Source organism: Trachurus japonicus, unplaced genomic scaffold (assembly GCF_045865225.1).
Source record: "Trachurus japonicus isolate A0001 unplaced genomic scaffold, Traja_1.0 AP030926.1".
NCBI classification, from domain to species: Eukaryota; Metazoa; Chordata; class Actinopteri; order Carangiformes; family Carangidae; genus Trachurus; species Trachurus japonicus.
In genome coordinates, this window is record NW_028221059.1 from 1 (window position 1) to 6173 (window position 6173).

Consider the following 6173-nt stretch of genomic DNA (forward strand, 5'->3'; position numbering starts at 1 on the left):
GTTACATGCTGCTATTCAGACATGCCGCTATTTCGACATTGACTTCTAATTGTCGGAATAGCGGCATTAACATTATTTTTTAAGCGTCCCACTATTCCGACATTTTTTTTTTTCATTGTCGGAGTAGCGGCACTTTACTATTTTTCAAACATTCCGCTTTTCCGACATTGATTGATTACGTTATAGTCAGAGTGTCCTTCTGATTTATTTTTATTTTTTCATCTGAGACACTGTTTCTCATACACAAATACATAGGCCTATTAGAGAAGAAAAAACAAACCCTCCAAGTTTAAAAACACACCGGCAGCAGCGGTAAAAGAAGAAAAAAAAGATTGTCTGGAATAAAGGGGCAGATTACATAAGATTATTCTTTTTTCTGCTCCCTTTTGTTGAGATTTGGGAGGTTTTGCCTGATTTATTGCCCGATGCCATGTATCTCGCTTTCTTTCCCCCTCCCTCCGCCCGTTGTCTTCGTTGTCACTTTGTTGTCGCTCCACAGAGCACATGGCTAATTAATATGCACGTGCTGACCATATGGTTGTGTAGGCATTCCGGGACGGAGGTGTGTTCACGTGCGCAACTGCGCACCATTCTTGGATCCAGTTATCAAAGTTGAGGTGCAGAGTTGTGCACGCACAGTTTGATAGATCTGAAAAAGGTGTAAATATTTTGGGCTGTCTTTTCACCGTAGGCCTAAGCAAAACATTTAGTAGCAGCAGTTTTACACTGCTTACTTACAGTTTTGATAAATGAGGCCCCAGGCCATAAGCCCAGAGCCCAGACGCTCACAGATGCAGCTCCGCGGCTCATCCGCGGCGCTGTCCGTGGTGCTGAAGGTGACAGGTTAACTTGACAAACAAACTGCAGCATAGTTCTGTTTGTTTATCATATGTGTCAGTTTTGTTTGCTTGATAGTTGAGTTGTTGAGATTAAGAACATCACTCCCTCATCAAACCAGTGATAGACATGCTGAAAAGAAAAGAGAGAGAGAGACGCGCCTGGGTATCGCAGCTGTAAAAAAAAAAAAAAAAAAGACGTGTCGGAATAGCGGTATCAAAAAGTGTCGGACTACCGGTATGTCTAGATAGAGGGATGTCGTAATAGCGGGATGTCTAAATAGTGACATGTCGGAATAGCGGGATGTCTGAATAGCGGGCAGACCCCGAAAGCTTGCCCGCCGTAGCAACAGTAACCAAGGGGGCGGGGCTTACGCGAAGGGTCATTTAAGGCTCTCACAGGAAAAATGTGAGTAACAGGAAACACATTCTCCCAGGGTACATTTCACAAGGGTCACTCATTGTCTCATCTATTACTGTTACTAAACACCTAATATATCTGTAAATGTATGTGCGTCTATCTCTCTTATAACATCTGCCTTCGATTTGTTTACTTCTAAGCAAAACATATCCCTGAAGTAGAGCACCAATTCACACTTTCCTTCAGTTCCAAAAAAGGCACACATACAAAGAAGCACATAATACATGGTGATGATACAAGATATTAAAGCAAGAAAGTTAAGGTGTATAATATACACTGTTTACAGTACATGTTTCCTTCATGTTTGTTTGTAATCAAAGGTTGTCGGCCACATAAAAAAAAAACAAGCCCCCACTTCCACCTTCTCCACTTAAGATACTTGAACATTTCCTGAACTAAACTATACAGATAAATGTCAGACAGAAATACATAACAGATAATAATGCATCAACTTGTGCACTTCATTTGTCAGCTGGGCGGTGGAGGAATACTTCGAGGATCTCCTCAATCCCACTGACATGCCTTCTGTCGAGGAAGCAGAGGCTGAGGACTCGGAGGTTGATTCATTCATCACCCAAGCTGAGTCACTGAGGTAGTCCGGAAGCTCCTCAGTGGCAAGGCACCAGGGGTGGATGAGATCCGCCCTGAATACCTCAAGTCTCTGGATGTTGTGGGGCTGTAACGGTTTTGACACGCCTCTGCAGCAACGCGTGGCAGTTGGGGACAGTGCCTCTAGACTGGCAGACCAGGGTGGTGGTCCCTCTTTTTAAAAAGGGGGACCGGAGAGTGTCTTCTAGCTATTGGGGGATCACACTCCTCAGCCTCCCGGGGAAAGTCTATTCCAGGGTGCTGGAGAGGAGAATTCGGCCGATAGTCGAACCTCGGATTCAGGAGGAACAATGCGGTTTTCGTCCGGGCCGTGGAACGCTGGACCAGCTCTACACCCTCCGCAGGGTGCTCGAGGGTGCATGGGAGTTTGCCCAACCAGTCCACATGTGCTTTGTGGACTTGGAGAAGGCTTTCGACCGTGTCCCACGTGGCATGCTGTGGGGGGTGCTCCGGGAGTATGGGGTCGGAGGCCCTCTGCTGAGGGCTGTACGGTCCCTGTATGACCGGAGTTTGGTTCGCATGGCCGACAGTAAGTCAGACCTGTTCCCGGTGCGTGTTGGACTCCGGCAGGGCAGCCCTTTGTCACCGGTTCTGTTCATTATTTTTATGGACAGAATTTCTAGGCGCAGCCAAGGGCCGGAGGGGGTATGGCTCGGGAGCCACTTCATCTCTGCTTTTTGCGGACGATGTTGTCTTATTGGCTCCCTCGAGCCAGGACCTTCAGCATGCACTGGGGCGGTTTGCAGCCGAGTGTGAAGCAGCTGGGATGAGAATCAGCACCTCTAAGTCCGAGGCCATAGTTCTCGACCGGAAAAAGGTGGTTTGCACCCTCCAGCTCAGGGGAGAGTTCCTGCCTCAGGTGGAGGAGTTTAAGTATCTTGGGGTCTTGTTCATGAGAGAGGGAAGGAAGGATGGAGCGTGAGATTGACAGCCGGATCGGTGCAGCGGCTGCAGTAATGCGGTCGTTGTGGTGAAGAAGGAGCTGAGCCGAGAGGCGAAGCTCTCAATTTACCGGCCAATCTACGTTCCCACCCTACGTTCCCTTAGTGATAGGGTGAGGAGCTCTGTCACCCGGGAGGAGCTCGGAGTAGAGCCGCTGCTCCTCCACATTGAGAGGAGCCAGCTGAGGTGGCTCGGGCATCTGTATCGGATGCCCCCTGGATGCCTCCCTCGGGAGGTGTTCCGGGCATGTCCCACCGGGAGGAGGCCCAGAGGAAGACCCAGGACACGCTGGAGTGACTACGTCACTCGGCTGGCCAGGGAACACCTTGGGGTCCCCCCCGGAAGAGCTGGAGGAAGTGTCCGGGGAGAGGGAAGTCTGGGGATCCCTGCTTCGACTGCTGTCCCCGCGACCCGGATCCGGATGAAGCAGAAGAAAATGGATGGAAAGACATTGATCACTTGTAGAAGCAATGCTTGAGGTCAAAACCCCTGTGGGAAACATTCAGTTCATGTGTTGTGTTACTTTTATTTTGTAATGAATATGATGCAAATATTATGCAACTCAAATTTGGATATCCACAGCAAACTAGGTGACTCAAAACCACAAATTATAACACATGAGAAAACAACCAATACAGATGACTCCATATTCACAGTCACCTCTGAACAATGATTGCCTCTCATGTCTTGCAGAAATTTGGAGACATGTAGGTCACCTTCTTCAAATTCAAATTCTTTATTTTTAAAAAGGGACATTGCACATTGATCAACATTTCGGAACAGAAATAAAATGTGCCCGAATTAGCTGAGGGCTAGTTTTCATCGGCAGTCCATCAATAATCAAATAAACACGAAACAAAAACCAGCCTAGGCTGCTGTCCCTCCCTATCTCTCAGGTGTGTCTCGTTGAAGGAGGATAGGCCCTACAGGTGAGTTTCCCACCCCCTAGACTCTGCCTTGCATCCTGCTAGATGTCCTGTGTCAAGGAAGGTTGAGGTTCCCGGGCTCAGCCTTCAGAGGGAATGTGATTTTTGCTATCTTATGACATTATACAGTAATCAGAAAAAGTTTTTTGCTTAATATGACTATAAGACAAGGAAAGATGGTCATATGTGATTTGCAATTGTATCTTATGGTAAGATTAGGATGAGAAAGTGATGTGTTCTCTGCTGTATTGTGTTTTATGGTGAAACCTGAACTGATGAAATGATTGCTGTAACCTGTTAAAAAAGGAAGTAGGAGAGGAAGTATAAAGGTTAAGGTATGAGGAACCTGTCACGTGTCCGTGAGACAGGCTGGGGCAGGTCAAGGAGAGAAGGCCGCAAGGTCAGTAAAGGTGGCGGAGATTTAAAGATGGGGAAGTAATATGGACCAAATAAGGCAAAGTAGTGGTGCAGGATGATGGAGAAATTGTGCACTGACACAGGGGAAGGGTGTTGGCTGCTCTGGGCGTATAAAAAGGTTATCTGCCCGGAAGCCGAGGAGTGTGTGGCAGGACCGGGCGCAAGAACAAAGCTGGTCAGACCCTACTCCTGTGAAGACCCCGAGAACTGGTGCAGTTGTAGAACTTAGCCCTTCGACTTAGGAAAAAAGAATAGACTTGCACTCAGTGATTTGGTCTTGGGTTGGGAAACCCACACTCCCTGCCATCAGTGTTAGCCTGGTGAAGAACCGGCTACCAGAGCCAGAGCAAGCTCATTCCACCCTGAGGAATCCTCAGCCCGAATTATCACCCCGGCAGAAGGGGTTCAGGAAATTCGTGAGCGGCCACCTGAAGCCTGTATCCTTGTATCCTACGAAACTGTAAATCAGGTAATTATTCATCAGAGATAGGGTTGATTGATGGGGAGAAATTGATTCAATAATTTTGTTTTTATGCTCTGATGCTGCTTTGTCACAGCTAAATTCCTGATGCTTTCCATGATAAGCTAAGCCTTAGTGTGCACAACATCTGTAGGGCTCTTAAGGGTTTATCTAGTTTTGTGTCCACTTGAGAATAATTAAACAGGTCCCTAGGGTTGTTTTTCCAAACCCTTAAATTTAACCTAGCCAATAACAAGGTACTTAATGTACCAACTAACTTCAGACATGCATTGAGAAAGGGGAGATTGCCCTGCACCGCAGTGGTGTCAGGAAATTAGTCCATGAAGAAAGGAAGGAGTTCAACTGCACACAATGTGGTCATTTCAATACTGATTTATTATTAAAAGTTAAGCAACGCATTTCGCCTACTGGGCTTCATGATGAAGCCCAATGGGTGAAACGCATTGCTTAACTTACTTACTTGAAGGGTAATTGCCGTTTTTTACAATCTGGACCTAATTTCTAGCATAAAATATGATAATTTACTTACCCAGATAACTTTGGTGTCATTACAAGTCGTTCCGATGAAATTAGATCCAGCCGAGAGCCGCGTATATCTAATATATCATCCAGGTCAGAGGTTAGTAGGTCAACCTACAGTACAGACCCCGGATGTTGATAATAGCTAACCCCGGACTCAACAAACAAAATATTGGTGAAATGAACGAGTTTCGCGGCAGATAATGTGTTATTTAGCGGCTGCATTCCGGTGCCCGATAGATTCGCATTATATGGAGCAACTCGTGGAAACTCGTGGAAGGAGGCGCGACAAATGGCCATTTCTGAACATCTTTTAGCTAGATTTATAAGTGACTCTAAATTTGACTGGAGTCAGACTCTCCCCACAGACACACACACAAAGCAACCCTGCATGAATAAGCGATAGTATAGACAGTGGATGAATGGATGGATGCATGTGCTATTAACAGTAGTAAATGTGGAGACATGTTTTCTAATTTTTGTTTGTACTTACTCAGTGATTACGTGAAAGGAAAATGGCAGGTAAGTTTTAAAGTTTCTAATTCTTGAACATAATGTTTTGCATAATGATATAGAAGAGATAATAGCAGTCATATTTATGACAGTTTATTGTTGAAGTACTCTTACTGTATATTCTCAAATGTCAACTCTCAAATTTCCCTTTTAATTTTGATTTGGTTTTAAGCAAATTAAGTTCATATCTGGTGCCTGTTTACATGTTTCCATTATGTCTGTAGTCAAAGGTTGGTGGCCACTTAAAAAAAAACAGACCACACCTTCTCCAAGTAAGATACTTGTATTTGAACATTTCCTGAGCTAAAATATACAGAAAAGTGTCAGACAGAAACAAATAACAGATAATAATGCATCAACTTGTGCACTTCATTTATCAGCTCTTAGTGAATCGTGGAGGAACATACCATGGGAGTAAGTGATGTTTTTGTTAACTCTATCGTATAATGCCTTTCCTTTAACGTCAACATGTCCTTCAACATCTATCATAGAGGTAATTTTCCCTGTCT